At 42.0% G+C, this 22,639-nt stretch overlaps 1 protein-coding gene across 5 annotated transcripts in view; it reads left to right on the top strand.

Annotated features, from left to right (window-relative positions):
- shroom3 (shroom family member 3) overlaps positions 1 to 22,639 on the top strand; it is a 416,299-nt gene that overhangs the window by 248,600 nt on the left and 145,060 nt on the right. For 2 of the 5 annotated variants that reach the window (XM_073065050.1, XM_073065049.1), the window contains exon 1: positions 3,250 to 3,425. The exons of the other annotated variants lie outside the window; for them this stretch is intronic. The gene's annotated coding sequence lies outside the window, so the exon portion shown is untranslated. Of the gene's footprint in view, positions 1 to 3,249; positions 3,426 to 22,639 lie in introns of those variants that run through there. 5 annotated transcript variants of the gene reach the window in all.

Below are 22,639 nucleotides of genomic sequence, written 5' to 3'. Positions count from 1 at the left end.
GAAGACAAATTTTGTATTCAGTTAGCGTTGACATTGATTGGTCAATTTGGAAGCAATTTCCATCTGTGTTAGTACAACTAGTGTTTCGATCAGTTTGCAGAAGGTGTTCTGTTGGATACTTTTACATCTTTTGTAGGCCCGTCAATGAAATGGTGTTTCAAACCTTTCACTGCCTTGGTATGTAAGATTTTTCAAAGGATTTTAATGTAGTGATTAGTAATTAGAATGGCTCAGGAAAGGATAGTGAAGCAAAGATTCAACATGATGCAGAACAAACCATTTCATAGCAATGTTATCAGTACGAGCAAAAAGATTTTTCTCCGTCTTCTGGGAATGGTATATTTGAAGCAGATTGCAGTGCGTGGTACTCCATAAAGCCCAGTGATATATATTTGAAAGGCTCTTGGTTAAAATAATTGCATCTCGAGGGGGATCTACACAAAGGTCGCCACTCATTATTTGTGACACAGTACTGAAGATATTTTGTCTGAGCTACCTTGTGATCTCAAATTAAAGATATTCATGCTTTCTGAGATTATTGTTCCTATCCTGTGGTGAGCTGTTTTATCATACCAGCTCCTTCTAAGTTAGTTTTGTGAAGCACATTATGTGTGAATAACATCTTGGAAGCTAGGGTGGGGTGGGGTCTTTGACGATGTTGGCTGCTTTACCAGGACATTGAGAGTCCGTGGTGGGGCGGCTGGTTTCCATGAAGTGCTAAGCAGTGCCCACGACTCTTTGTGGTTTCATGCGGTCTCAGGCAGAGCGGTTGACATTCCAAACTCTGATGCATCTGGATATTATACTTTCCATGGTGCATCTATTAAAGTTGGTGAGGGTCGAAGAGAACATACAACGTTTCTTTAGCCTCTTGAGCAAGTAAAGTTGTTGGTGCACCTTGTTGATTGTGGCATCCATGTGGTAGGACTAGGACTGGCTATTGGTGATGTTCACTCCGAGGAACTTGAAGCTTTCAACCATCTTGACTGCAGGACCATTGATGTAAACAGAAACATGTACACTGCCCCGCTTTCTGTAGTCAATGACCAGCTCTTTTGTTATGCTGACAATGAAAGAAAGGTTGTTGTCATGACTCCTTGTTACTAGGCTCTCTATTCCTTCCTATGCGACAGGAGATAACTTCTTCATCCAGCGGATTCTGAATCATTCATGGAAGGGTGTGGAGACTCGGTTATTGGGTATATTTAAGAAAGGGCTCGATAGAATTTTGGATATTAGGAGCATCAGGGGAGTGTGGGGTTTGTGAGGCAGAGGGGCAAGCCTGAGGGGCTGAGTGGCCTGGTATTTCTAATTCTTGCATTCACTTGTTCTTTTGAAAGTGGCAGAAGAAGCCAGAAAGCGGTTCAGCTGGCATCGGCATCTCGAAGTCAATCACCATTTGTGAGTCTCTACAATCCATGTCCTGGCATCGTTTGACAGAGAGGACTGTTGTAACCATGTCAATCTTCCTGCCATGAAATCGCCACTTACATGCACCTCTGGCAGAGAACACTGTGCAGCGCTCAGGACTGGGAACAATGTGTGTGTTGTTTTTTTCAACCTTTGCCAATCTGGCAAACTATGTGACCACACGCTCTCCCCCCAACTCACCCCCACCTGTGCCTCAGAAATCCAAACATCCTTTTCAATAAAAACATAATAAATCATGTTGCAGCACACCACTGAACCAGTTGGCCCTCTGTAGTAAACTTGAAGAGCATGTTCTGTGTGGCAGTTTAAGCACAAATGGATTCAGAATCAGAACCAGATTAATCAAGTTTGTTGTTTTTACGGCAACAGTACATTGCAATATATAATGATGGAAAAACCTGTGAATTACAGGAACTATATATATAAAATATGTAAACTAAATAAGTAGTGCAAGAATAGAAATAAACAAGTAGTCAGGTGGAGTTCATGGGTTCAATGTGCATTCAGATATCAGAGTGGAAGAAGCTGTTCCTGAATCGTCATGTGTGCCTTCAGGCTTCTGTACCTCCTTCCTGATGGTAGCAATGAGAACAAGGCATGGCCTGGGTGATTTTGGGGGCGGGGGGGTTGGGTCCTGAATGACAGATGCCACCTTTAGCCCGTTCTTAACCAGAGCCACTTCATTATTCCACTTCTCCCCGTTCTTTCTTCATATTGCTGCAGAATTTCCTTCAAATTTCCCTTCAAGAATTTCCAATTTATTTTTGGGAAAGTTGGTGCTGAGTGGGTATTCGTGCAATATCACAGGCATCTTCTGAAGCTGTGGAAGTCATAGATGGAGTAGATGGACGAAGCTGATCCCTTGGGTGAAAGGGTCAAAAACAAGGAACCAGAGTGGCAAAAGGATCAGAAGCTGCTTGAGGGAAATGCTTCTTTACAGAGCAAGTTGTTCGGTCAGCACTTAAAATTGAGCTTTCTCGCCATCCCCGCAGGTACGTATATGAACACATGCAATGACGAGATTAACCATTGCATTGAGTGCTTGTCATGCACTGGAAGGGCTAAAATCAAGGATGATTCAAGCATGGCATTCAATATTGGAGCTGTTCAAACACTAGAAAAGAAAGTAGTTGTAGGGCTTGTGCAGTAGATGGGGAAGTGGGATGAATTAGATTGTTCGTACAGACTTGACGGGCCAAATGGCACTCTTTGATGCTGTGACTTTTCTACGATTTTGGAATCTGTTTTCCCAATTATTCCAGGTCGTGATTTCTGAAATATGGCCCTGTTGTCTATTGAAGTGTGGGAGTATAGTTCTGTTGGTCACGAGATTCAGCTGCTGCTTTCAGCTTCAGAACCTTTCCCGTGTATTACCTGTGCTGTCACTGAATACCTGTGGTAAATGCTGAATTGCTCCCACAATGTTACCTTTCATCAGATTTGGCATCACAGGAAGGAACAGATATTGTTTATAAGTTCACATGGTGAAAGAAGGGTGGAGTTTTAGATCAGTGGGGGAAAAATGAAACCAATCTTCAGTATGTTTAAATCTGTGACTTAAATGAAACATTTCCTGATACTGCCTTAAGCCAATTATTATAATTAAGTTTTGGCAAAGTCTGGGTATTTTGCTAAGTCATTTGGGTATCAGGTGGTATTTGCTTTCACACTGAAACTGGCCATCAGTGTAGGAGAGTACTCAGTGACTTCATAGTTTCAGGTCAAATTAGTTGTGATTGGTTTGTAGGAGTAAAGTAATTTGAGACAGCTTTCTGCTTGTCTGATCACACTCACTTGCTGCAAGGTGTTCTTGTTGAGATTGTCTGTGCCTTGCTGCTTGCTCGGGAGCTTTTCTCGTGTGAAAATTCAGTTTTACTGGAGGCTCTTTAGCTCCCTTGTTGGTTAATCATTGCTGGGAAACTCTTTGAAAGTGTCTGACATGGAAGAGGCATATCTCTCTACGTTAGCCTGCTGACTCACAAGCCATGTGTGAGGTATGTACCTGCAGTAACAAATTTGTCAGGCCGATTACCAAATCCATCCACTCTGTTGGTTCATCGATAATCACTGACCGACCAGTTCTCATTTTGGCAATTGATTTTGTCTGATGGATTTTAATGACATCATTAGTTCCTTTCAGATTACAAGTACGATATGTTCATGTGTTGATTAAACCGAATTTAATCCGTTTTACTGGTAGACCTGTAGTTTGCTGCCAGCACTCTCCCTAATCTCCTTACCTGTCTTTACTCCTTTCAAGTTCTTCCTTAAAACTCAACTGCCCTGACCCCTCTTGCATATTCACATTTTATTTGTCCACATTCCAAAAAGAGCCTGGGGCAGTTTATAATGCTGATCTTGCTGACTAAGTTCTACCTGTTATCATTTTACAGATAGGTTTCTCTGTGCACAGTCTATTTATTTGAACTCTGATTTTATTGTGTTTTTTTTATTATTTTATGCCCCTTTGTTGTCTACGTAGCATTTTCAGTTGGAAAGAAACTGCATGTGATCACTGAGAATTTTGTTGAGAAACCACTTGTAACCTTATGCATTAGAGCAGCCCGGTGTAATTCCCTGCTGACCAATGTATCATGCACTCTTAATCTGTAGTTTTAATGTAACTTGTACAGTAAGTATGAAACTGAAAACAACAATTCTTAATTGCTGCAACAGCAAAATCCAAACCTGTTTACCCTAGCTGGTTTAACTACGGATTTTTTTTTAACTGAGCCGTCACACATGCCTAATTTTTAAACCAGTTTCTCCTCTTGGGTTCTTATTGTTTCTCTGCTGAGGTAGATTCTGTGAGTGCTAGGCATGTTGTTTAACTGGTCTTTATTAATATGCAAACGTCGACAGTAGATTTGCCCGGTCCTGATATCCGTGTTTGTACAAAGGCCGCAGGATGATCAGAATTGGAAACTCCTGGCCTGCTTGGTTAGCTGGGCACAGTCTGGGAATCAGACCTGGGCACTAGTGGCCTGCTCTGCCTGACTGGATAACTCCCTGTATCATCACTTGTGTGAATAGACAATAGTTTGAACTTACCGTGCAGTAATGATACCAACAAATACCTCTGTATCAATAGTCTATGCCTTCTATGGTATTAATTATTCAGAAGCATAGACTATTGATGCAGGGATATCAAGCTGGTGTCTGAAGAATGTCAGTACTGTATTAGTTAAAAATGTGGAATTCAAGAAAAAGCAAATATCTGTAAAAGTGAGTGACAAGAGACTAGGTGACTGGCATGAAACATCTGGAATGTTGGTAAAGCTCATCTGGTGTTGGTCAGGGGAGGAAAGCTGCTGTTCTGATCCAGCCTGACATGGGAGTATCTCAAACCTCCCCTAACGTACCTCAAGTGGAGAAGGACAGTTATTGTTGGTTTTACCAGTTAGGTCCAATTTTGTGTGAAAAATAACTCATATTTGCATTAAGGCCTTAAAACTTCAGTAATAAAGTTGCAAGAATTTATTTTTCTTTTAATGGTTATGTATTGCTGCCATTCCACAAGTAGTCTGTTACATTACAATTGCACAAATATTTCTTTTTTTCATATATCCAATCCCTTTTAGAAACTACTTTTGACTCTTTCAAATTGAATATTCTGGATTATAGTAATATACGTTGTGCGTGATCCCTCTCCGTTGTTCAACCAACTGGTCCGTTGTCACCTCACACTGTTCTCACCTATCCAGTGATAGTCAGAAAACGTCCTGCAAAGGTTTGTCTCTTTTTCACGTTTTGGGGATTTGGTCACCTGTGGCAAGATGTTACATGCCCCAGACCTCGTATTTGTAACTATCCTTGAACGGAGTGGTTTGCTGGGTCATTGTAGAGGCTACTTAAGGGTCAGTCATATTAGTGGAGCCAGGCCGAGTATGAACAGCAGACTTCTTCCTTTGAAGGATGTCAATAAACAGCTATGTTTATGGTTTGGTGGTTTGTTGTCATCCATTACTGAAGGCTGGTTAGTTTTTTTTAAATTCCAGATCATTAATCTGAATTGAAATTGCACAGCTGCCACTACTACTCTAATAATTTAACAGTTGTACCACCACCATAGCCTCCCTTTGCTTCTCCTGCAGCTTTACCCAGTGTTCGCTAAAGATCTCTCTTCAACCTCCCCTGTTTCTCATTCTGCTCTTGTCTCTAGACAGGGTCATCTAAAAATTCAGCATCAGTTCCACCTGAGTGCTGGCCATCCCAACTCTCCCTCCCCACTGCCTCCACTGTCTCTAAACCAGTGCATACTGATGTAACAAATGCACAGGCAGAAATTTCTGCCAAGCAAATGTCAATACCAAGAAAGTAATCTGGATGTTGGACGTTAAGCAGGGCTCTGTTCACCATTTACGTTGTCACTAACCCTGCTACACACTTCCCTGATGCCCAAGTCCACTGAAAGGGTGTAGCAGCTTTCTTGACTCTCAGTCTGCCCCTGTTGGCACTGGTACAAGGTTGGGCACTTTGTGGTGAGAATGGACTGGGTCTCAGAGAATAATGTTGAGGGTGGAATGTACTTTACATAGAATGGGAGCTGGAAGGAAGAGGAGAATATTCCACAAGGATCAGCGTCAAATCTCAGAGGCGATAAGACTGAGTCACAGAGTCAGGATGGCAAGTAGCTAAGCTGCCATGAATTGGTGAAAGGAGGAGGAAATGCGAGGGAAATGATTTGAAGGACTGTCATGATAAAAGGCTCAAGGGGTCTGCACCTGGCCCTCATGGGGTTGTGTTTAGTTGGAAGGTTGCTGTCCTATTTGGGGGAATGTAGTCATTTGGGGAGCCCGAAGGATGAAATCTAAGTAAGTAATCCTTACTTCGCTCCCAGGGCAACATGGTTTACGTTGTGCAACTGTGATTCACAAAGACTGTTGCATGTTGTTCACTTGGTTCACTGCAGATTAATTTTCTGTGACATTTTCCTGAGAAAACTGTAAAACACCTGAATTTAGTAATTGCCACTTGCACTTCTCCAACAATTGAAATTTTTTTTTAAAACTGTAGATGTTGGAAATCTGAAGGTAAGGGATGGAGAGATCTGAGAGATTTAGAAAGTAACACACAAAATGTTGGAGGAACTCAGTAGGTCAGGCAGCATCTATAGATGTGAATAAACTGTCGATGTTTTGGGCTGAGACCCTTCTTCAGGACTGAGAAGGTTCTAGAAATACACAACAGATCAGACAGCGTTTGTGAAGGAAGAAACAATTAATGTTTAATTCAGCACCTTGTGTGACAAGTCTTTAAATTGAAGCACTCATTCTGTTTCTGAACTGCTGAATGTTCTAGTACTTCCTGTTTTAATTTTATGTGTCACCTTCTCCATCCCTGTCCCTGGGGTTAAATGAAACTATTACTAAAGTCACACTCATCTCCAATCACATAACTATGCTCTCATTGTCTGTTTGTGCCGCTGCTGTACATTTTACGAACTCTACCCCTACCTCAGCTCTTCTGGTAAATGTTTCACTCAGATATTTGTTATCTCTACACTGTGCGCTTCTAACAGAGTCAGCCTGCCTCCCTTTTTCTACAAGAACTAGGAAATGTGAAATAATGAGAAAGTGCCGATTTACCCAGCAGGCCAGGTATCTGTGGAGAAAAAGAGTGAATTGAATTGAATTGAATTAACTTTATTTCTTACATCCTTCACATACATGATAAGTAAAATTTTTTATGTTACATCTCCATCTAAATGTGTCATGTACAATCATAATAATTTATAATAAATAGAACAGTCAATGTAATATAGAGTACACTCAAATCAGCGTGAGTTAATCAGTCTGATGGCCAAGTGGAAGAAGCTGTCCCAGAGCCTGTTGGTCCTGGCTTTTATGCTGCAGTACCGTTTTCCGGATGGTAGCAGCTGGAATAGATAGTGGTTGGGATGATTTGGGTCCTCAAAGATCCTTTTTACACACCTGTCCTTGTAAATGTCCAGAATCATGGGAAGTTCACAACTACAGATGCTCTGGGCTGTCTGCACCACTCTCTGCAGAGTCCTGTGATTACGGGAGTGAACTCTTGTCAGAACTGGAGGGGAAGTAATGGACCTAAAATATCAATCCTGTTTCTCTCTCACAAATGTTGCCAAGCCTATTGAATATTTACACATTTTCTGTCTTATTTCAAACTTTCTACCTTCTGTAAACTCTGGCAGGAGTCTTAACTTGCATTTTCATCCAATTCCTTGCTCCTTGATGAAGGTTTTAAAATGCTTTTTTTGTTTTCAGATCTCTCCATCCCTTCCTTGTAATCTCCTCCAAGCATAGAACTCTCCAAGTATCGAGGTCCACCCAAGCCGGCTTCTGGACTGCTCCTAAATTTAATCACTCTACAGCTGATGACGTTGCCTTCATTTGCTGTAAGCCTAGGCTTATAGAGTTCCCTTCTAAAATCTTCCTACCTCTTTTTAATTTGTTCAAGTTTATCATGAAAACATTCCCAGAGTTGGTGACAGAGAGATTGAGTGAAGATTGAGAGATGTCAGAAATGGACCAAGTGAATTTCAGGACAGGGTGGAAGTTGATGAAATTGACGAGCTCAACATAGGTGCATGAAGCAGCACCAATGCAGTCATCAGTGTATCGCAGGAGGAGTTGGGAAGCATCACCAGGGAAGGTTTGTTCCACATAGCCAATGAAAAGTCAGGCATAACTGGGGACCAACTGAGTGACCATTGGGTTTGGAGAAAGTGGGAGAAACACTTACAAGAAATTTCTTATCCCACTGAACCTTTTGCCAATTATGTTAAATCTGTATTATCCAGTTATGGACACTTTTACTAATGAAACATATTTTTTATTTGTTTCTCTAGTCACAAATTGTAACTGAACTCTTCCTTTCTTATTTTTATTACACCTTTTCTTTCTCTGTTCTAAGTATCGTTCTGGGAAATCTTTGTGTTCTTTGGAGTGTTGCAATATCCTTCCTAAAGGGTGATTTGCAGAACTGGACACACTACCAGTAATTTATAAAGATTTATCAAAACATCACTTGGGTAGGATTTTGCTTTGCTTTGCACCCATCCCTCCCCTGAAAGAAACTCTGGTCTGTTTAAACACTTTGCTCTTGTGCTGTATTAATCCATCAAAATAAAACTGTCAGCTATTGAACATGGAAGGTTGTAAAGGTGATTCAAGTAACTAAACAGACATTTGTTTGTTTTGATTTTCCAATCCAAAGTATCAGTGTTTGTGCTCTCCAGGGCGAAACAGGTTGATTAATTTCCCTCGTGTGTTACTTCTCACATGCTGGGCTAGAACTGCATTAGCAAGTACTATGGCCACAGAAACAGCGTAGAGGTATCAGTATACGGTGCTTCAACGTTTATTATCAAAGTACATATACCTGTATGTTACCTTGAGATTAATTTTCTTGCAGGCATTTATACGAAAATAAAGGAATACAATAGAATTTATGAAAAACTATCCAAAAATAAAGAACAACAAGTAACCAATGTGAAAAACAAGACAAATTGTGCCAAAGGAACAGTTTTGTGAACAAGAGTTGTAAAGTGTCCTTGAAAGTGAAGCTGGAGGTTGTAGAATCAGATCAGAGATATAGTGAGTGAAGTTATCCGCGCCGGTTCAGAAGCCTGATAGTTTTCGGGTAATAACTGTATCTGAACTTGGCTTGCAACCTAAGAAACCTTGGCCTTTCTGCTGATGGTAGTAGTGAAACGAGAGCGTTGCCTGGATGGTGGCAGTCTTTGATGATGGACACTGCTTTGACGTGGCAGCACTTCATGTAAATTTGATAACTGGTAGCGAGGGCTTTCCCAGTGATGGACCGGGCTATATCTAACACTTTCTCTAGTCTTTTCTGTTCCTGGGCATTGGCGTTTCCATACCAGGCTGTGGATGCAACCAGTTAGGATACTCTTCACTGTGCATCGATAGAAGTTTGTCAAAGCTTTTGGTGACATGCCAAATCTTTGCAAACTTCTAAGAAAGTAGAGGCACTGTCATGCCTTCTTTGAGATGGCACTTAATGTGCTGGCCCCTGGACAGATTCTGTGATATGATAATGCCAAGTAATTTAAAGCTACTGATCTTTTCTCCACCTCTGATCCCCCTAATGAGGACCAGCTCATAGATCTCTGGTTTCTTACTGCTGTAATTGATAATCAGCTCTTTAGTTTTTGTTAACATGAGTGAAGAGGTTGTTGTTGTGGCATCACTCAACCATAATTTGAATCTTCCTCCTATATTCTTATTCATCACCACCTGTGATTGGGCCACCAACAGTGATGTTGTCAGCAAACTTAAATTACTGCATTTTTTAATGCTTTGCATTAGAGATACACTGTATGTAGTGCAAACTAACAATGGTGGTTATGTGCCATATTATATTGTTTAAGTTGTATGGAAGCCATCCATGTTCTCCTTCTGTTGTATGTCAACTGAAGCCTTTTATTTAATTTATTTATTCTATCCAGAATCACAATCAGGCTTATTTTCACTGTCTTATATGACAAGAAGTTTGCTGTTTTGCAAGAACAGTACAATACACAAACATAAAGTTACTATAAAGCAATCAGTACAGGGCCAATAAAAAGAAGGGAGATGTAAGCGGAGTGGCCATTGTTGGAGTGGGCCAGCGTTAGAGTGGTCAGGCTTGGGCAAGTACAGGTGGATGTTTTGAGTAAATAAGTAAGTTTCTAGTAAGTTTTTGTTTGTTAGTATGTAGCTAGTGCACTGAGAATGAGTTTGGAGATAGTGGTATGTCTTGTGTCTGAGATGTGAGAAATCTGGGAGACCTCCAGTCTCCCTGATAACTTCATCTGCATGAAGTGCACCAAGCTGTAGCTCCTTAGAGGCAGTGTTCAGGAACTGGAGATGCAGCTGGATGACCTTCAGCTGATATGGAAGAATGGGGAGGTGATAGATAGCTAAAGGAAGGTAGTCACCCCTAAGTTGCAGCAGGCCGGTACCTTGGTGACTGTCAGGAGGGGGAAAGGGAATAGCCAGCTAGTGCAGAGTACCCCTGTGGCTGTTACCCTCAATAATAAGTATACCCCTTTGGATATTGTTGGGGAGAGTGACAGCCTACCAGGGTGAGCTGCAGCAGCCAGGTCTTTGGTACTGAGTCTGGCTCCATGGCTCATAAAGGAAGGGGTGGGAAAGAAGAGGATTTCTATAGTGATGGGGGATTCCATAGTTGAAGGAGCAGAAAGCAGACATCCAGGTAGTATGTTGTCTCCCAGGTGCCAGGGTCAAGAACATCTCGGATCAGATCCACAGCATTCTAAAGAGGAGGGTGAGCAGCCAGAAGTCTGGATATATATTGGGATCAATGGCATAGGTAGGAAAAGGGAGGAAGTCCTGAAGAGAGAATTTAGGGAGTTATGTGGAAAGCTGAAAAGCAGGACCTCCTCTAGATTGCTGCCTGTGCCACACACAAATGAGGGCAAAAATAGGATGATTTGGCAGATTAATGCTTGGCTGAGGGACTGATTTGATTAGGGAGCTTAAGATAAAGGACTCCTTAGGAGACAGTGATCATAATATGATAAAATACAGTCTCCATTTTGAGAGGGAGAAGCTAAATATCACAATATTACACTAGATTTAACAAGATTACACTAAAGTGCAGGGAATTACAGAGGCACGAGAGAGCATCTGGCCAAAGTTTGGAAGGGGACACCAAAAGCGATTATGGCAGAACAGCAATGGCTAATGTTTCTGGGGGAAATTCAGAAGGCATAGGAAAGATATATCCCAAAGATGAAATATTCTAATGGGAGGATGAAACAACCGAGGCTGACAAGAAAAGTCAAAGACAAAATAAAAGCAAAAGAGAGGGCAAAAATTAATGGGAAGTTAAAGGATTGGGAAGCTTTTAAAAACCAACAGAAGGCAACTAAAAAAACCATAAAGAGAGAAAAGATGGAATTTGGCATTAAACTTGCCAATAGAGGACACAAAAAGGTTTTTTCAAATATATAAAGAATAAATGAGAGATGAGAGTGGATATTGGACTGCTGGGAAATGATGCTGGATAGCTAGTAATTGGGGACAAGGAAATGGCAGAGGAACTGAATAAGTATTTTGCATCAGCCTTCACTATGGAAGATGCTAGCAGAATGCTACAAGTGCAAGAGTCTCATTGATATTACTAGGGAGAGGGTGCTTGTGAAGCTGAAAGGTCTGAAGGAGATAAGTCACCTGGACCAGATAGACTACTTCCCCAGGGTTCTGAAAGAGGAAGCTTAAGAGATTGTGGAGGCATTAGTAATGATCTTTCAAGAATCACTAGATTCTGGAATAGTTCCAGAGGAATGGAAAATTGCAACTGTCACTGCACTCTAAGAAGGGAGGGAGGCAGAAGAAATGAAAATATAGGCCACACACACAAAATGCTGGTAGAACACAGCAGGCTAGGCAGCATCTATAGGGAGAAGTGATGTCGATGTTTTGGGCCGAGACCCTTCGTCAGGACTAACCGAAAGGAAAGATAGTAAGAGATTTGAAAGTAGTGGGGGGAGGGGGAAATGCGAAATGATAGGAGAAGACCAGAGGGGGTGGGATGAAGCTAAGAGCTGGAAAGGTGATTGGCGAAAGTGATACAGAGCTGGAGAAGGGAAAGGATCATGGGACGGGAGGCCTCAGGAGAACGAAAGGAGGGGGGGGGGAGCACCAGAGGGAGATGGAGAACAGGCAAACAACTAACTATGTCAGGGATGGGGTAAGAAGGGGAGGAGGGGCATTAACGGAAGTTAGAGAAGTCAATGTTCATGCCATCAAGTTGGAGGCTACCCAGCCGGTATATAAGGTGTTGTTCCTCCAACCTGAGTTTTGACAATAGAGGAGGCTATGGATAGACATATCAGAATGGGAATGGGACATGGAATTAAAATGTGTGGCCACAGGGAGATCCTGCTTTTTCTGGCGGACTGAGCGTAGGTGTTCCACGAAACGGTCTCCCAGTCTGCGTCGGGTCTCACCAATATATAAAAGGCCACACCGGGAGCACCGGACGCAGTATACCACACCAGCCGACTCACAGGTGAAGTGTCGCCTCACCTGGAAGGATTGTCTGGGGCCCTGAATGGTGATGAGGGAGGAAGTGTAAGGGCAGGTGTAGCACTTGTTCCGTTTGCAAGGATAGGTGCCAGGAGGGAGATCGGTGGGAAGGGATGGGGGGGGACGAGTGGACAAGGGAGTCGCGTAGGGAGTGATCCCTGCGAAAAGCAGAAAGGGGGGGGGAGGGAAAAATGTGTTTGGTAGTGGGATCCCGTTGGAGGTGGCGGAAGTTACGGAGAATTATATGTTGGACCTGGAGGCTGGTGGGGTGGTAGGTAAGGACAAGGGGAACCCTATCCCGAGTGGGGTGGCGGGTGGATGCGGTGAGGGCAGATGTGCGGGAAATGGGAGAGATGCGTTTGAGAGCAGAGTTGATGGTGGACGAAGGGAAGCCCCTTTGTTTAAAAAAGGAAGACATCTCCTTTGTCCTGGAAAGAAAAAGCCTCATCCTGAGAGCAGATGAGGCAGAGACGGAGGAATTGTGAAAAGGGGATAGCCTTTTTGCAAGAGACAGGGTGGGAAGAGGAATAGGCCAGTTATCTTGGCTTAAGTGGTTGGAAAGATGTTAGAGTCTATTATTAAGGATAAGGATTCGGGATACTTGGAGGCACATGATAAAATAGCCATAGTCAGCATGGTTTTCGAAAGGAGAAATCTTGCTTGACAAATCTGTTGGAATTCTTTGAGGAAATAACAAGCAGTATAGGCAAAGGAGAGTCAGTGGATGTTGTTTATTTGGACTTTCAGAAGGTCTTTGATAAGGTGCCACATATGAAGCTGCTTAACAAGAGAAAATTCAAAAATCAGAGGTGCAAAGGGATTTGGGAATCCTTGGGCAGGATTCCCTAAGGGTTAATTTGCAGGTTGAGTCAGTGGTAAGGTAGGCAAATGCATTCATTTCGAGAGGACTAGAATATAAAAGCAAGGATGTGATGCTGAGGCTTTATAAGGCATTCGTCAGACTGCACTTGGAGTATCTTGAGCAGTGTTGGGCCCCTTATCAAAGAAAAGATGTGCTTGCATTGGAGAGAGTCCAGAGAATGTTCCCAGGAATGAAAGGGTTAATGTATGAGGAGCATTTGATGGCTCTGGGCCTGCACTGGCAGGGGTTTTGAAAAATGAAGAGGGATTTCATTGAAGCCTATCAGATATTGAAAGGCCTAGATAGAATGGACATGGAAAGGATGTTTCCTATAGTGGGAGAGGCTAAGACCAGAGGGCACAGCTTCGGATTAGAGAGACATCTATTTAAAATAGAGATGAGGAAAAATTTCTATCGGCAGAAGGGTGGTAAATCTGTGGTTACCATAGAAATGCTACAGACATCTGTGCAGGCTAGTTCATTGGGTATATTCAAGGCAGAGGTTGATAGGTTTTTGATTAATCCGGTATCAAAGGTTATGGGGAGAAGGCAGGATAATGGGGTTGAGAGGAATAATAAATCAGCCATGATGGAATGGCGGAGCAGACTCGATGAGCCGAATGGAATGATTCTGCTCCTATGTCTTAGGGTCTAAAGTACAAAATAAATAAACAGTGCCAAAAAAGGGAATAATGAAGTATAGTGTTCATAGATTCATGGACTGTTCAGAAATCTGATGATGAAGGGGAAGAAGCTGTTCCTAAATCAATTAACAGGCTCCCTGACGGTAGAAATGAGGAGGTCGTGTCCCAGCTGGTGCAGGCACTGCCCTTTGAAGATCCCCTTGATGTTGAGGAAGGCCATGCCTATGATGAAGCTAACCGAGTCTTTAACCCTCTGCAGTCTCTTGTGCTCCTTTGCGTTGGAGCCTCCATTCCAAGCAGTGATGAGGCCAGTCAGAATGCTGACCTCTGACCTTCAATGGGGACTGGTGTGTGTTCTCACAACTTCTCCTTCCTGAAGTCCACAATCAGTTCCTTGACCTTGCCGATGTTGAATGTGAGTTTGCACTCAGCCAAGTATTCTCAGCCTGTAAAATGTCAGTAAAATGCAACTATTATGCAGTACAAGTTGTTGGAAATGGTAGCACTCTGTCTACGGAGATCTGTGGTCTCAGAAACCAGGATAGGGAACTGTGTAATCAGACTAAGAAACTGAAATGGAAGAACTGACCCAGGAACAATAAGTTGAAATAGTGAACTCGGATAGAGAAAGAGAACCAGAGTGGGGAAGAAAAAGGGTTAAGAGAGAGAAAAAAAATAATAAACACAAGAAATTCTGCAGATGCAACACATAGTAAATGCTGGAGGAACTCCGCAGTTCAGACAGCATCCATGGAAAGCAATAAATGGTCGACATTTCAGGCTAAGACCCTTCGTCAGTTCTGGAAAGGAAGGGGGAAGATGCTAGCATAAAAAGGTTAAAAAAAAGGGAGAAAAATAATCAAAAAGCAGAATTTTTTTTTACCAAGGTAGTTGAGTCGTTTATCTACACTGGACATTAATCAGAGAGCAGTGGTTGTCTGATTAAAAAGAGTAAGCTACTTTGGATAGTACACCAGGAAGATTCCAGTTGAGTACTGCTATCCTGAGAAAAGGCACAAATGTAAAAATGACCCGTTATTTCCTAAAATGTGAGAGAGACTGGGAATTTAGAAAGTATTTGGAACGGAAACAACCATGTATCAGCGTTCAGAGTGGAAATATATAAAAGTTAATTGAATGTCAGAACATGCAAGTTGCAATGCAGAAATTTCAAATAATTGTTTTTGTATCTTTTTTACGTTATTAGTTTATTGTGCTTCAGTGTAAATCAAGTGAAGGAAGTAAACTTTGTGCAGACTGGTTCTTCAGTAGCTCATTTGTGATTGTGATGAACACCAGTTTTAAAAAGCTCAATAATATTTGTTGGTGTTTTGAAATTTTCTGACCCAGCAGCTTTTTGCTGCAGTGAGCCTTTTGAGTTTAACCTACACTTGCACATCCCAATTCTCAAAAACTCCACCTAATTAATTTGCTGTAAGTTTGCAATGATGCAGCTAGGGGAACAGGATATCAGGGATTTTCAGGAACAGTAGGAACCAGTCACTTTTTAAAAAATGAAGTTTAGGGTTTGAAATATAACTACAAGACCAAAGGAGGGTGGGCTAGAGAGGAGGAATCAGATCTGGTGGGAAAAAGAAATGAGGAAACATTGTAATGAGGATGAGAAAAATGAGACAAGAAAGAAAATAAATGTAAAATTTGTTATGCTCAAAATTTCTACTTAAGAAATTTAAATCTTATCAAGTGAGATTTAATATTTGTTACTACAGCTTTCTGGCTGAAGAGAAAATTTTTGGTTAATTCTTGATTGTCAGCAACAGTGTTTTACAATTATTGTATCATAATGATAACCACACAGTTATTTTACAGATAGAGTCTTTCAAAAGTATTCACCCCGCCCCCTTGGAAGTTCTCATGTTTTATTGTTTTACAACATTGAATCACAGTGGATTTAATTTGCCTTATTTTGACACTGATCAACAGAAAAAGACTCTTTCATGTTAAAGAGAAAACAGATCTCTACAAAGTGATCTAAATTAATTACAAATATAAACCAGAAAATAATTGATAGCATAAATATTCACCCTCCTTATTATGACCCACCAAATCATCACTGGTATAGCCAATTGGTTTTAGAAGTCACATTATTAGTTAAATGGTGATCACTAGTGTGCAGTCAAGGTGTTTCAATTGACTGTAGTAAAAATACACCTGTATCTGGAAGGTCCAACTGCTGGTGAGTCAGAATCCTGGCAAAAACTACACCATGAAGACAAAGGAACACTCCAAGCATCTCCACACAACAGTTATTGAAAGCACAAGTCAGAGATGGATACAAGAACATTTCCAAGTCACTGAATATCATCAAGAAATGGAAAGAGTGGCACAGCAGTATATCTGCCTAGAGCAGGCTGTCCTCAAAAACTGAGTGACCATGCAAGAAGGGGACTAGTGAGGGAGGCCACCAAGAGACCTATGACAACCCTGGAGGAGTTACAAGCTTCAGTGGCTGAGATGGAAGAGACTGTGCATACAGTTGTTGCCCGGGTGCTTCACCATTCACGGCTTTATGGGAGATTGGCAAAGAGAAAGCCACTGTTGAAAAAAACTCACATGAAATCTCAGCTAGAGTTTGCCAAAAGGCATGTGAGAGACTCTGAAGTCAGCTGGAAGAAGGTTCTGTGGTCTGAAGAAACCAAAATTGAGCTTTTTGGCCATTGGACTAAATGTTATGTTTGGTGTAAGCCAAGCACTGCACATAATCAAAAACACACCATCCCTACTGTAAAACATGGTGGCGGGTGCATCATGCTGTGGGGATGCTTCACTGCAGCAGGCCCTGGAGGGCTTGTGTAGGTAGAGGGTAAATTGAATACAGCAAAATACAGAGAAGTCCTGATGCAATCTGCAAGAGAACTGAGACTTGGGAGAAGATTTGTTTTCCAGCAAGACAATGACCCCAAGCATAAAGCCAAAGCTACACAGGAGTAACTTTAAAAACAACAAAGTTAATGTCCTGGAGTGGCCAAGTCAGAGTCCAGACCTCAATCCAATTTTGAATTTGTGACTGGACTTGAAAATGGCTGTTCACTCACAATCCCCATGCAATCTGACAGAGCTTGAACAGTTTTGTAAAGAAGAATGGGGAAAAATTGTAGTGTCCAGATGTGCAAAGCTGGTAGAGACCTATCCACACAGACTCAAGGCTGTAATTGCTGCCAAAGGTGCATCTATTAAATACTGACTTGAAGGGGATGAGTAATTATGGAATCAATTATTTTGTGGTTAATAATTGTGATAAATTTAGACCAATTTGTAGAAAATTGATTTCACTTTGACACAAAAGAGTCTTTTCTGTTGATCAGTGTCAAAAAGCCAAATTAAATCCTCTGTGATTCAATGTTGTAAAACAATAAAACATGAAAACTTCTGGGGGGGGGGGGGTGAATACTTTGAATACGTTTTATAGGCACTGTAACTTACTTGACAAATCTAAAGTTCGATTTGTGACAAATCTGGTAACTTCGTGATGCAGTTGACAGTACAAACTGGCCAGCAACGAGGAATTTACAATTCATGTACATTTTCCTTCAATACACTGTTGACTGATCTCCAATTTAATAAATGTTAATTATTTGCACTGTTATTTCTTCAACAAAATCTAGTCAAATGTTTCTGTACCCCTGCCCGTACTCAATGAAAAGTAGAATGCTACTTGCTAGAGTCTGCTTCTAATTCTAAATTTGTTCTGTAATCATAAACCAAGAGTTTTTTTTTCAAAAATGCCTCTTTTGCAATACAAGCTGGCACATATTAATTATGAAAATGAGTGGGTGACCTTTCTTCAAAGACTTATATATTGGAAAAAGTATAACTTATTTATTTTTCTCCAGTGATGCCAGTTTAAAGCACTTGAATCTGCGTCAAAATCAACAAACCATTTGCTCCTTGTGTGGCTTTGCACACGGCTGGGAAAATGGGAGACAACAAACTTGAAATTCCTCTGGAAGAAATTTCTGCAGTGGCCACCCAGAGAATTGTGTGGTACCTTAGAAAGGGGCCAAAGTGTGGTTCAAAATGGGTAGATTGTCTAGGAAACAGCACACTGTGGCGAAGCTTCTGCCTGTGGTATGTGAGGAATGTTAGTGGCATGCTTGAGTGGAGAGCTTCAGAGCAGATCCCCTGTACAATGCTCACTAGCATCTGTTGTGATCCTTGGAGCTTCATGGCAACAGACTCTGGAATGATTTCATTTTCAGAAAAAGTCCTTTAGAATTGACAGCAGATAACTGGAGCATTCAGCCTCACTGTAAAGCATTAATCAGGAAGCAGACTCCATTTAATATGTTCTGAAAGATAATGAAAAGTTATGCCGCCTGTAATTCTCTCGATTATATCGTGTGCACCTCCTACAAAGGCAGGCTGGAGCCCACATTGACTGCTTTTCTATACCTGTGACACTGAAAACTGTCTTTACCTGGCATCCACAAATTCACACACTGCTTCTAAGACAGTGGGAAAGAATAAGAATGGGGGTAGTTTTTTCAAAGAGCTTGCAAAGCCATGTAGACCAAGAGATCCTGTACTGGATTGCCCATTGTAAGAAGAAGGAGAACCCCTGTCTGCCTCTCTTTGCCACCTTCAAAATCCAGAAACCCTGGTCAGTTATAATACCACTACCAGTACCCGTTCAACTACAGCCAAGCAAGAGTCAGTGTCACCTCAACAGGGTATTTTTAGATAGAATCAGTTCCTGTAAAAAGTTGCACTTTAATGTCCTGTGGATCTGATGCTGAGAGTTTACACATTGATAGATGTTGTTTCCATTTGGGGTTTTTATCTTTTAAACTTTCATTGAAACTTTTAAACAATTACATTGGCTTTTGGGGTTTTTATCTTTTAAACTTTCATTGAAACTTTTAAACAATTACATTGGCTTTCCTATTTAGTCAATAGTGGAACTAGTAGCTCATTTAAATGAAACAGCTTTTTTCCTATGCAGTGCTAATCAACCTGATCAAACTTGTGTTCATGTTCATTCTCTCACTTTTGGGATGGGAGTGCAATCGCAAAGATCAGTCTAATCGCAGGCCCTCCCCAGGTTACAAATGCCCATTTATGAACAGCCCGCAGATACAAGTCAGCTCTAGGAAGACTGGTGAAATCATGGGGATGGGTTTGCTGGCTGCCGCATGGCTGCAAGTACCTTCTGCCAGGTGAGAGCAGGATATTTCTCTGTGCCTCCACCAAACCAGAGCAAACGTGGGCTGGGTTGAGCTGGCAGTGCCGAGTGGGCTCGCTGTTCACTGTGTGAATCAACGAGGCCAACTGATGGCTGCTCAACACAGCTGTTTCCGTGATCCTCTCTCCTACACTGTTTTCATTTTATTTCTAAATTAGGAACTGTTTTGGTTACGATTGGTTCTCAGGAACAGAACCCTGCTGTAATCCCAGGAAGACCTGTAAAGGGAAAACTGCCTTTTTGATTCCTGATTGCTGTTTCATAGATGATGTTGCCAGAGTCTGAAAAGTTAAACATGCAACAATTTTGAACATAGAAATAGAAGTGTGCTCACTGGGGCTGCATGAAGTCGTGCATCCCCACTTCACAAAAAATTTAATGAAACACGTTAAATGACACAGTGAAATGTCTGCCTGTATGTGGGTCTGTTTTAAATACCACTCCAAAACAGTCAAATATAAACCTATAGACATACCCTGTAGTGGAAAGAAAAAGTGGGTGGGATTTAACTCAGTGTCACCAAACAGGGGAGTAAAGAAAATTCCAACTGTCATGTTTAATACTTAGCATAAGAAAAGTGCAGCATTTCTGAAGCATAAAAGCCCAGAGCTCCAAGAATGTTTTACATAAATCGGCAAGTATTTGAACATTTTGTCAGCTATTTACTGCCTCAGTGTATTGATAGATTGGTTGCAGTGATAGAGGTACTGTATCATTTTAATTGCATTTATCCGTTTGTAACCAAGGAATGATTATGTGCAATCTGATGTGTGAAGTCTTCGCTGGACTCCCACACAACATGTGTTGATGCTAACCAGAGCTGGGTACAGCAGCTGGAATGTTCCAAAGATCTGTGTAAAATTCTGTTTTCAGTGATGATACATGTGTGTAGTCACAAATCTGCTTAACGGCTTTTGTATCCTTCAGATTTAGTACCTGAAACATCAGTCTTCAGGGAGCCATCACTGCTCAAGTATTACCACCCAAATAATTCAAATACTGTACATAGCAAACCAGAAAGCATGCATCGACACTGTGCCCTGAAACAGAAAGATTCAATGGATATCTGACTGGGTTTCCTCATTGCTGCAGAAGCTAACATTTATTGTAGATTTCATAAGCTCAGCACAGTTTTCAGATCGTTCACCACTCTTCAATGCCCCTTCTCTCAAACCATAAATGATGTCAAAATTATTATAATTAGGAATTGCAAATTTTGAACTCTCGCTCCTTGTATTTCTACACCTAATATAGAAGTTTACTTCCTTTTTCTCTAGCAAAGGGGATGGAGTTTCACATATAACTTCCAAGTGGCCATTCTTCACCTGCAGGCCTGGGCAGCAAGTGTTGGCTGATGAATCAAGGGTGAGCCTGAACCTGATTTTACCTGGTCCTACCCAGGTGAGCCCGAACCTGTTTTTACCTGGTCCTACCCAGGTGAGCCCGAACCTGTTTTTACCTGGTCCTACTCTGGTGAGCCCAGTCTTGATTTTACCTGGTCCTACCCAGGTGAGCCCGAACCTGTTTTTACCTGTTCCTACCCTGGTGAGCCCGGTCTTGATTTTACCTGGTCCTACCCAGGTGAGCCCGAACCTGTTTTTACCTGTTTCTACCCTGGTGAGCCCGGTCTTGATTTTACCTGGTCCTACCCAGGTGAGCCCGAACCTGTTTTTACCTGTTCCTACCCTGGTGTGCCTGGTCTTGATTTTACCTGGTCCTACCCAGGTGAGCCCAAACCTGATTTTACCTGTTCCTACCCAGGTGAGCCCGAACCTGTTTTTACCTGTTCCTACCCTGGTGAGCCCGGTCTTGATTTTACCTGTTCCTAACCAGGTGAGCCCGAACCTGTTTTTACCTGGTCCTACCCTGGTGAGCCCAAACCTGATTTTACCTGTTCCTACCCTGGTGAGCCCAGTCTTGATTTTACCTGGTCCTACCTTGGTGAGCCCAGTCTTGATTTTACCTGGTCCTACCCAGGTGAGCCCAAACCTGTTTTTACCTGTTCCTACCCTGGTGAGCCCAGTCTTGATTTTACCTGGTCCTACCCAGGTGAACCCAAACCTGTTTTTACCTGTTCCTACCCTGGTGAGCCCAGTCCTGTTTTTACCTGGTCCTACCCTGGTGAGCCCAAACCTGATTTTACCTGTTCCTACCCTGGTGAGCCCAGTCCTGTTTTTACCTGGTCCTACCCTGGTGAGCCCAGTCCTGTTTTTACCTGGTCCTACCCTGGTTAGCCCAGTCCTGTTTTTACCTGGTCCTACCCTGGTGAGCCCAAACCTGATTTTACCTGGTCCTACCCTGGTGAGCCCAGTCCTGTTTTTACCTGTTCCTACCCTGGTGAGCCCAGTCCTGTTTTTACCTGTTCCTACCCTGGTTAGCCCAAACCTGATTTTACCTGTTCCTACCCTGGTGAGCCCAGTCCTGTTTTTACCTGGTCCTACCCTGGTGAGCCCAGTCCTGTTTTTACCTGGTCCTACCCTGGTTAGCCCAGTCCTGTTTTTACCTGGTCCTACCCTGGTGAGCCCAAACCTGATTTTACCTGGTCCTACCCTGGTGCTTCCAGTGCACAGGCTGGGCAAGGTAAGACCTGGCTATGTTAACCTTGCAGATGTTATTTTAATACTGTAAGAAAAGCAAATGGTTTAAAACTCTGCAGAAGATATGCAGAGGCAAGGGGGGAGAGAAAGGAAGGCAAAGAGCTGCTAGAGAGTCGTTAAGTGGTGGAAGAGCGAGAAACAAAGATGAGATGATGAAATTTAGAGAGATCAATATGTGGATGGACAAGAAGGAAGAGGTGAAGAGATGCGATAAAGTCTGTTTCCATCTCCTTTGCTGGCAATATGCTGACCTGTATCAATCCTCTCAACAATTACACCAGTATTCACTGATGTATTACGCCAGTGTTTATCGGAACCCAGTCTGCCATCCACCCAATTTTAAATTTCTCAATCTTGAGTCTATGATTTTGCCTCTCCTTTCTACTACCAACTCGGAACACACTTTGTTTCTCCAACTCTCTTTAATGAATCATGGATTCTTCGTAATCAAACACGATATAATTCTCTTCCTAACTCTCTATCTCTCTTTAAGATCCTCCTTAAAGCCTACTGTAAAATGACCATTTTCGGTCTTCTAATATCTCCCTTCTTACCTCAGTGATGATTGTTGTTTGATGATACTCCTGTGAAACATATTGGATTTCTTTCTTTTGTTAAACGACCTATAGAAATACAAATTGTCAGCCACAGAAGTGAAGGAGGCAAGTTTTCCTTTACAGCAGGCTCATTGTCAAGGTTGAATTGCATGAAGCCAGTAGGAAATTGCATTCAATTGAAAGCAAGTTGTACTGAAATCTGGAAACAGATGCAGGCATGTAACTACATACACTCCCATTTGCAGGCGCAGGCATTCAAAGGCACACATCGCTGGCACAAATACATGTACGAAGGAACATGCAGAC

Source organism: Hemitrygon akajei, chromosome 13, assembly GCF_048418815.1.
Source record: "Hemitrygon akajei chromosome 13, sHemAka1.3, whole genome shotgun sequence".
Lineage (NCBI taxonomy): Eukaryota > Metazoa > Chordata > Chondrichthyes > Myliobatiformes > Dasyatidae > Hemitrygon > Hemitrygon akajei.
This window is presented reverse-complemented; position numbering and strand designations above follow the sequence as displayed.